This window comes from Pieris napi, chromosome 19 (assembly GCF_905475465.1).
Source record: "Pieris napi chromosome 19, ilPieNapi1.2, whole genome shotgun sequence".
Lineage (NCBI taxonomy): Eukaryota > Metazoa > Arthropoda > Insecta > Lepidoptera > Pieridae > Pieris > Pieris napi.
Genome location: NC_062252.1, coordinates 7,205,482 through 7,215,685, shown reverse-complemented (window position 1 = coordinate 7,215,685; position 10,204 = coordinate 7,205,482). Strand labels below are relative to the sequence as shown.

At 31.2% G+C, this 10,204-nt stretch overlaps 1 protein-coding gene across 6 annotated transcripts in view; it reads left to right on the top strand.

Moving 5' to 3' along the window:
• Positions 1 to 918: 918 nt before the first annotated feature.
• The window catches only part of LOC125059041 (proton channel OtopLc), a 44,027-nt gene continuing 34,741 nt past the window's right edge, over positions 919 to 10,204 (top strand). For 3 of the 6 annotated variants that reach the window (XM_047663217.1, XM_047663219.1, XM_047663212.1), the window contains exon 1: positions 920 to 1,108. The gene's annotated coding sequence lies outside the window, so the exon portion shown is untranslated. Of the gene's footprint in view, positions 1,109 to 10,204 lie in introns of all 6 variants that reach the window. The other 3 variants (XM_047663215.1, XM_047663220.1, XM_047663216.1) reach the window with 3 other exon arrangements.

Sequence of the window (10,204 nt, the reverse complement as noted above, 5' to 3'; positions counted from 1 at the left end):
TAAGATAAGCCTAAAATATAAATTAAAATGCATGGAATAATCTGCCACAATCGAATCAAATTTCGTTTCTATAGAAGATATATAATAACGATAATTAAACTCATAATAAGAGAATAATAGCTTCGTTGCTTTCACCGTTAAGTTTCTAGGTTGCGTTCCAAATAATGGTTTAACAATATTACCCGCTCTATCTACAATCGTATTATTTTAGGCTGTGCAACGGAAACTAACAATTATTAAAGTAGGGTAAGTTACTATGATATTATTATATAGCTTTGTGGTTAACGCAAAGTAAGTATCAATGGGTTGGATCACAAAACAAGAATTATTTCGCGACAAAGGAAAATTATCAGTAAAACAATTTAAAATCTATTTTTTTATTTCTTTTATATATTTCGCCATTTCAGAGAGCTTGATATCAGTGATAAAAGACACTAATACAATGAATCTTAAAGATACGTATAACAATGCGTATTGTCATATACGTCCGAAAATAAACATTCCTACGATGACCAAACACATGTTAAAATGTTTTTTTTAATAATTACGAAAATTAAATAGCTATTTTAACTTTATCAAGCCTGTCTCAAAAACAGATGCACTTTACGATTACAGTAACATCTAAATTTATCTTCTTTGTACTGTGTAATGTTTACGGGCGAGTTGGTAAATTAACAAGTAAGCCAAATCTAATTAGGATTCGGCTTTGGCCATAACTAATGGAACCCGCATAACTGTAATTGTCAGACTGACAACAAAAACTAAAAGCCTAAAGCGTTTGCTTGGTTATTACACAGCGTAGTTTATAACCAAAAAATCGATGAGAAAATGAAGAAAAATGTATAGTTATTAGAGGGGTAGCGTGTCTGGCGTCTATGGCACAAAGGACCCCGTAAGTCCGTAGTGTGTGTTGTGTCTGTTCGAAACGCGGCTGACGCGAGTTTGCGTCGAGCTTTGGTCTTGATCGCGCGTTCGTAATAATTTACGCGCATCATTATATTACACAGTCAATTTTGTTGAAATTGACGCCTCAGTGTGATGTATAAGTGTTGCCAGTGAGTGTACGAAACTTTTCCAAGAGTGATATTTGCATCGGGAAAATGAAAAGGTGAGTTGATATTTTAAGTTGATAAGTTTGTAACCTTTTTACGGAGTATAGCGACCGCAGAAACCGCATGTTTATGTAATAAGTAGTTATACCTAGCTGTTTGAGACGATCTAATAAGAAATAATGAGCCTAAGACAGGATGGTTAACGGATGAAAGTAAAGAAAATAACTAGAAGGTAATTGCTTGTAAGTAAAAATAACATACCAACTTAAATATTTCCTTGATCGTTTCTTGTTACTACCAGTATGTTAAACAGATGTTTAGGTATAGAAAATGTTAAATTTATTAACTTTATACATAAAATTCTCGGGCTTTGCATTTTAAATGCTTAATAGATATTATGCGTTATGTTGGAGTTTAATTTCGTTATAGTTATTTGTGTAGCTTTGTAATAATTTAAGTTTTTTAAACATTGTCAAATATTAATATAATATGTCATTGTCTATGGTTGTGTGTGTCTAATATCAGTTAATTATAGAATTTATCCCTTTAAGGAAACGTTTTAAGAAACCAACTAACTGTTCTGGTCTAGTTGCGTTTACAGGATCTGCTTATTAGAATGTGACATAGTTTCTCCATCGTACTCATATCCGATAACTACTATTTGCTCAAGCTACTTGGAACATCTAATAACAACCTTATACAAAATGTAAATTTAAAAAATATTGTCTCCATATAGTCCAATCTCTAAATTTAAATTCAAAATTCAAAACATGCTCTAGTACGCATCTATATTTTCTAAATTATGTTTTCATTTGTTTAAGATTTTTATTGTATAATAACTTTACTCATAAAATTGTAGATAAAATCTTGAATGTCGCTTTCCAACAGAACATTTTTCTTATGTCCCTTTGTCCTGAAGATCTCATACAAGTCAATGGGATATTTGTAAACTTTACGACTGTCAGACGGCACGCAAATTGCAAGACAGGTTTTGCTCATTCAAGGTCCGAACTCAAGATCAAGTTAATTGTTGTATTATTCCCACACGTGATATTTACTGTAATCATTTGTTTTGTAACACCTACTTGATTTTTATTATTAATTTTAGGGTCACACTGTAAAGGCCGATTTACATTATCTTAGTGTTTAGGAGAGCGGTTTAGGATAGTACTTTAGTTGAAACATGTAAACGCTACTTGCTTTAGTAAACGCTACGCTAAAGAACTTGCCTTTCAAGTTGTACTAAAGCACTCTCCTAAACACTAAGATAATGTAAATCGGCCATAAAACCGTAAAGGGCTGTCAGTTTTATGTTGTAACAATTCTCATAATGTGTATTCTCGGTAAATATTGATCGGTCATCCGTTCCAGTGAGTGTAATTCGATACCCAACAATACTTGGGTAATACAAGGTTTGTACTTATGACTTTTAATTATGCAATACCCTTGAACGTGTATGTTATAATTTTGTGACATACTAAAACTTTATAATATAAAGAATAAAACTTTAAAATATATGTAATATAAATAACTTTATAATTTAATTTAAAAAAAGGGTATATTGAAATATAGTATTATATAAATACATATATATACAAAAAGTATTTATTATTATTTTAAAGATTTACGGCTGTAGTCGTGATTGTTTGGTGTCAATTGTTAGATTTTGAAGGAGCTGTCATTCATATATGCTATAATTTTACTATAACATATTTTAAGAAGCTTACAAGCATTTCTTAGGTAACATGAAGAAGGAGGAGTTGACGTCGTCTCTTCTGAACTGATTTTGATGATTCTTTTTTTGTTTAAATGAGATATGACCAAGAGGGTACCATGATAAATGAGGAAACCAGGATATTGTTCGAAATACATTACTTTTGTTTCATAGTTGATGCGGGTGATCAAAAATTTTTAATTTGGCCAATCGTCACATTTTTCGATTGATTGATCGTCACCTTACTGCTTTGTTTCATTTGGATTGTATTGGACGCGTTTTTATTTTTTTTGCCAATTATACTTGTTACCTGTCACGTCATCAATACATATTATAATTTTGTAGTGAGTGTTTTGTGCGTTTTGTGACTATTGTAAGGCAAGGTATCAGTCTAACCTCTCTTATTGTTCCCAAACTAATTCAATTTCTCCATATCCTTACGACTGACAATTGTGTGCCTTTCTTAAAGATTTATTGAGACGAGGTATGTACTCAGGACTTATTATTTTAGTCTAAAATTGTGTATCGATGGCCACCGAACCGTTCTTTGTGCTACAGATATGATGATAGTATCCCAGAGTAATCGAGGGGAATTCTTTCAAAATTCGTTTTTTTTGTTAAAAATTATTCATATTAATTGTCTTAATCACTAATATATTATCACTGTTGCAAATTGTATGAAATAATAAATAATGGCAATGTTTTTTATCTAAATTAGTAACAAAAAGCAAAAAACACAAAAGGCAGTATTAATAATAGTAAAAGCCACCTTGGAATGATTGGCAACGCGTTTCACCTCGGCAGATAGGGTTCAAGGCTTATGTGACATAACGGACTCCATTCTCTATATTCCAATGCAATAAAACGATTATTACATCTGTAATGGTATTTGTTTTTTAAGTATAACCTTATATATAGGTTCTTGTAAGCCTGTACATTACTTGCGTTTATATCTATTTAATGCGTTCTAGAAGTCTAAATTTTTGCTTTTTCGAAAAATCTGATGTTATGTTAATCCTACCGAAATAGTACACCAATGAGCGACTTTGCCGTTTTTGACCGTTGTCTATCTAGTATGAATTAATTTTAATTGACATTAATTAATTAATTAATTATTAAATTTATCGACTAATTTTACCTGTTTGTTTGTATGGAATAACAAGGTTTTTAGTTACTTATATATTCCTTGTACTTTTACTAATGCATATAACATCTATGTACGTATATATCACCTCGACGTCTGCCGTTCCACAACTGAGCGTTTTTTAAGGAAGTTTTTGCCGCACCGCCATTATGTGGAACCAGCTGCCCACTGAAGTATTTCCGAACCAATTCGACTTAGGGTCCTTCAAAAAAGAAAGCTACCAATTATTAAAAGGCCGGTAACGCACTCGCGAGCCTTCTGGCATTGAGAGTGTCCATGGGCAGCGGTTACACCTAACATTAGGTGAGCCTCCTACCCGTTTGCCCCCAGTTCTATATATAAAAACATCCTTGTATCATAAAAACATGCCATAACGTTTTGTCTAGGTTGCATATCAACAAAAAAAATAGCTATGCAAAACATAAAATTCATTGAAACAAACACATTCATTCCTTTAGATTTTTGGTGCTTAATTATGAAAAGCTTAACAAATTCACAAGTGTAAGTGCCAAAATGGACCTTATTCCATTACGTTAATATTTAAATTATTTAAAAGTAATTTGAATGTTCCCCTATTTTCATACGATTCGTGAGCCGTGACTATCGTACGTCTAATTAATATCCTGCAAAGAGCACTTCGTGTTCTCTTGAGAAATTTATGTTTTGTTTTTATTTTAATATGGAGGAGTGGTGATTAGTTTAATCCCATGTGTGCTATATGAAACTCAATTACTTTATGTTTCCGGAAAGGCATGTGTAGTACTCATAACTCTTTGAAATATATTATATAATTATACACTATACACATAGCTCATTAGGTAATAATGATACATTTTTTATTGGCATTAAGAACACTAGTATGTAAGTGCGTGCTCCTATTTCACCATGCCTCCTGCTGATAGAGGACAAATCTTTGTTTTTAATTTATTTTATTATTGTTTATTACTTAAGATGTCATGTGTAACATGGTGTAATGGTTGCAGCTCCTTACAAACATTGTGTAAAACAAAAAAGTTGGCGATTAAAAAGAGTGGCGGAGAGTTTAATGTCAGTTCTTCTTTTCCGTTCTACGCCCTTGATTTGAGAACTGGCAGTAAATGTAAATGCATTTAATGTTTATTTCTTTTTTTGACGTTCATAAATGTACATTGTACATTGTTTTACCTATATGAATAAATTATTTTTGATTTTGATTTTTTAGTGACTTAAAATTAAGTTCGTGACTAGTTATAGGTTATAGGTGCCAGCAAATGCTTATATAAATAAAACAGCAAATAAGATGGTTGAAAAGAATATTTTTTATTCGTGTTAAAAAAATGTTTAAGTTCCTTATAAGTAGACTCACAAAACTTTCTTTTCACCAAATTCCTACTTTAAAAATATACCGCTTTACTAGAACATAGATAAATTCACAGACAGAAATTCAGTCGTTCAGTAAAATTTTAAAAGTTTAATAAATAGCCAGCGCGAAGTGCATTTTTGTGTTTTTCGCGGAACGGAAACAATATTGTTGGAAAAGCAATGAAAACTTGCAGTCGGGTTAAACTTCCGCCCTCTTTTATGATTTTTTATACTTTACTTGTATTGTTGTTCATTTCCGGTTGCGTAACGTGAAAATAAAGACGCAATATTTTAATGTTCCGGGGTATAGAATTATTACAAATAATAACTATTTAAACCTGGAATACAACATTCATCAGCTATCATCCGTACCATGTATGGATTAGTGCCATGAGTAGGTTCTTTGTAGCCTAAGGTTAAGCGTAACAGACCCCATGACTTCTAGTGAACTTAACTCGTATGTAATTTATAAAATCTAAAGTTACATTCTTGCTCCTTCGTACAATGTACATAGTTCTCGATGAGTGCAACGGGTAATAAGCAATTTCCTTCAGGTAATTGGCACGAAAGTTAAAAAGAAAATAAAAGTCAGAAATGCAAAACGTATATAAACTTTGTAGCTAGAAATATTCTGTGCCGGATTGATTTTGAATTTTATATGCGTTCAAGTGGATTCGAGGATTAGATTAGATATATTTAAGATTAACAATTAGATGATTTTTTGTACTTGACACAGTACATCGTCTGTCAGGTCCGAAGTATTAATACTTATAACTATTAAATGCAATCACTTTAATTTAATGTTTTAAGGTACACTGCCACAGGGACCAAATTTTTTAAATTTATTTTGATTTTATTTATTTTTATTATTACTTTGTAGGTTAAGAAAATTGTAATTACTATATAATAAAATTTCATATCTATGTTTCAATAATAAAATCATATGTTGTTTCGCTTCCAAACAGTCACGATGCAAGCTCTTTGTTTAGCCATAATGATAATTGCAGTCTTCGCAGTCTTTAATGTCTCCTTTGCATTCTACGTGTTAAGTCTTTTATAATGCAAATTAATGTAAAATACATCTTCTGTAATATGTAAGCCTGCAAAATGGTAGAATATGATGAAGGATAGAAAGTCTAGATAATATATCGTATCCTTAATTTTGACTAGGGCCATATCAGTCTTTACACTTTCAATTTTGGGTCTGTCAGTTTCCTTACAATGTTTTCCTTATGTACAAACAAGCAATAGCATAAAAAGAAGAATGCAGTGCCTTGTTTAGAGATTTACGCTTAATACTGCTCGAATATAAACAACTAGCGACCTGTCCCGGCTTCGCACGGCTTTTTAAAAAAAATTCTTGATATTAATATGTTCTTTAATATTGTGGAACATTTCTTTCGTTCTATCATCAATAGTTTTCACAGCGTATGCGATGAAAGATATTTTATAGGCATTTTGTTTACACCTTGGGTTTTAGTAGGGATCATTATTAGCCTATATTAATCAGTAATAATGTAGCATTCAAATGGTGAAAAATTTATTAAAATCGGTCCAGTACTTTTTGAGCCAATTCGTTACAAACATACAAATCTTGCCTCTCTATAATATAAGTATAGATATTAGATATACTTCTAATATACCAAACGTTAGCTTTCGTTTTATATAACCCTTAGCGTGATACACTTGTTATATCAACGATATGTAATTAGTAGACACTCTGACCGTGGGCGTCAATATCGATCGTGGTACCAGTCTACAGGTGGGGTTTGTTTTGGTGAGGACGTTCACCCTCCGAGGGGTAGTCACCCTACACTAAAGGTAGCTGTTACGCAATTATGCTTCGTAAGCACAGGCATTTAGTCCTCATTGTTTGCCTTTTCCATTGTACAATGTTGAAAATCTGTCGCTTTTCATAAACCAACAGAATGTTTGCGATGTTTATGCTAAAAGATACAGGCATCAAATCATTCCAAAAGCGAGTATTAATCTTTATGTAAATTGTAACTCAATTGCTTTAGATGGCTAATTAAATAAAATTATCATTAAAAACAAACAAATACACATTATTATTATACAAAAAAGGGTGCGTGTACTTATGTACGCGCGTAAGAAGTTATACTTCTTTGGCATTATTAAAAATAGTTTTTGATTACATGCGAATAACTAATTACAATTAAATAAGCAAAGACTGGAAAAGGAGTCATTATAGACAATAAAGTTCAGTTTACATTTGAAACATTAAATAAATAAATATTTATTATTATTCTCTTACATTAAGTGTAACATAAATTCTATTATTATTCGAATGTCGTTTTTAAATTATGTCCAATGCCGTAGCATCTTCCGTGGGCAACTTCATTCTGTTAATAACGCTTCATAACGCGCCTAAAGAAGTATAACTTCAAAAACGCCACGAAATAAACCTTTTACTGACATACAATTGACATGCTATTGCAAAAGTTATATTAAATTATAAAAAGTACATTATTCTCATTAAATCAAAATGAAATAATCAATCCAATTTTTATTTATAACGTTGATTACAATATTCTTAGAATAATAACTAAAGACAATGTTTTATTGGTAATTTTCTTTTTTCTTACAAACATTAACAGCTACTACAGTCTTGAATTTATCAAAAGATCCATAGGAAATGTTATTCTATTAAAGACTTCCTATGACGAAGGTCCCATTACGGCAGCGAAGCGCGTGATCACGAATAATAATTCGATGCGGTAACCGATGGTTGTCACGCATAACTTCTGAGCAAATATAAAACATAAATAAAAATACGTTTTTATTTATCTAAATAATTTATTAAACATAAACATTTTATAACAAACTATACGAGAAACGATTTCTTTCATTGTTGATACTGACTTCATAATTCTTAATTTGAAATCATACTATCTTTTGTTTCGTTCCTTTCGTGGGACGTTGTATATGTTGAGTTATACTTAAAATGGCCAATTGTTCTGTCCATTTGCATAATTAATTTGTTGTATGATAAAACATAAACGGTTGTAAGTGAGCAGAGTTTGTGAGTCCACAATAGCGGGTTCTACACCTCACGTCTCGTCTATTAACAAAACGAATTATTACTCGTGCAAACATGCGTTTCGACTAACATGATGAAGTGTTAGTGTTCCAATTTTTATCTATTCATAAGCACATTGTTCGGCCCACACAGACAGGTGTATGAAAATACTATAGAAAATGTGTAGGCGTACTTGTCTTAGTAATATCCGCTCAGGGCGTGTCATTACCATATTGCATAATAAACAACTTTGGTACACACCGTGCTACTTGTCAGTTATGAGTTATAGCTGTTGTTATTGTAACATTTGTTTGCTATTCAATAACACACAGTGATTGGATGAGAAGAAATTGTGTTTCAATACAAAGTGTGTTATATATGCATGCGACAAGATATTGACAATTTTTCCTGGTACGAACGAACACGAATTACCTGCGTAATTCGCCAATATTTAGGTTTTTAGCTACGTACAATATATAAAGATATTGACATTTTCCACCTAACTAAAGATACTGTGAAAAAATATTGTAGGATGCGAGAAGACTTTGACTTTATTTAGCAGTAGTAATGATTTATTTTTTCTTTTAAACATTAATTTGTATTTTGTCCAATGTTTAATTTCAGTATCTTTATCTCCTCATGTACTTAATTGACCTACGTTTTTTGTTTCGTATATTTTAACAATTTAATCTGTTTTGGTTTTGTATACTATTGAAGTGTTTTCTTTTTTATAATATGTGTAGCTGTAAGATAACTTATAAATAAATACATGATGCACGGAAAGTATCCTAGAACGGTTACATATTTCTATCGATTCTTGTTCAAATCGTTGATTTGTCATTCGATTTTCATTTGGTTTATGAGAACACTTTTGCTGTTCAAAATCATTGTACTTGTCTAACAATGAAGCATTATATAACTCTGTTATTTTTCTTTAATAAATATAAAAACAACACAATAGATTTCCTCTCTATATAACTTCCTTAACTATTTGGTTGAGGTTACATTCCACATTCGATCTTAAACTCCTTGATTTAATTGGCTCCAAATGCTTGAATGTATCTTATTTGAAGCAATCGTTTTGTCATGGTATCTTGAATTGTTTTCTTAAAGAATAAGAATTTTGCTGTCCAGTCTTGAATTTTGAGTCTTTGGGGCATGGAGTACCCGCTCCCCATGCATCTATTCATCTGACTGAAAGCATCTATATTTAATAGCATTAAATAACTTAACGAAAGATGTAATCTTGTCCAGCTTGTATTGTGATTGTATAAAGCGGCCGATGAACTTACTTCCGGGGCTTACACATGAATTATATGATACATGTTGATAACTTTCATGACATTTATTGAAGCAATGAGATATCAAGTGGCTCTCAAGCTTATTGCTCAATGATTAGTTATCAGTAAAAGTGGAGATGTTTAGAGAAATATATGAATTTTATAATATTTGACCTAATTTCTAGTTATTGTACCTAAATAGATTTTTAAATAATGTAATAACTGCTTACTACAGATTGACTTATACAGGGTGTCCCAAAAAAGAGTGTCAAGCGGTGTGGTCCAGAGATAGAGCACCCTTAGAGGAAACCGAATAATGTATGTTCTAAGATTTTTGTAATTTAGGAGTAAAAATTTTATTTTGTTTTTGGTAAATTTCCGCTTTTTAGGTAATTTTTCAATTGTTTCTCAACTTATTATATTACTTAGCTTAAACACTAGCCTTGACATAAAACCAAAACCTACAGGTGCAAAAAAAAGAAAAACATGAATATTAAAAAGGAGTGTTTATTTATTATTATTACTATTCTTAGCTCTTGACAATCCTATTTTTAGTGAAAATATCTTAAAAAAACCATCTATAGTAAAAGTTTATTAGTTTTTATCATAATATTAATTCATTTCAGTGTCTAA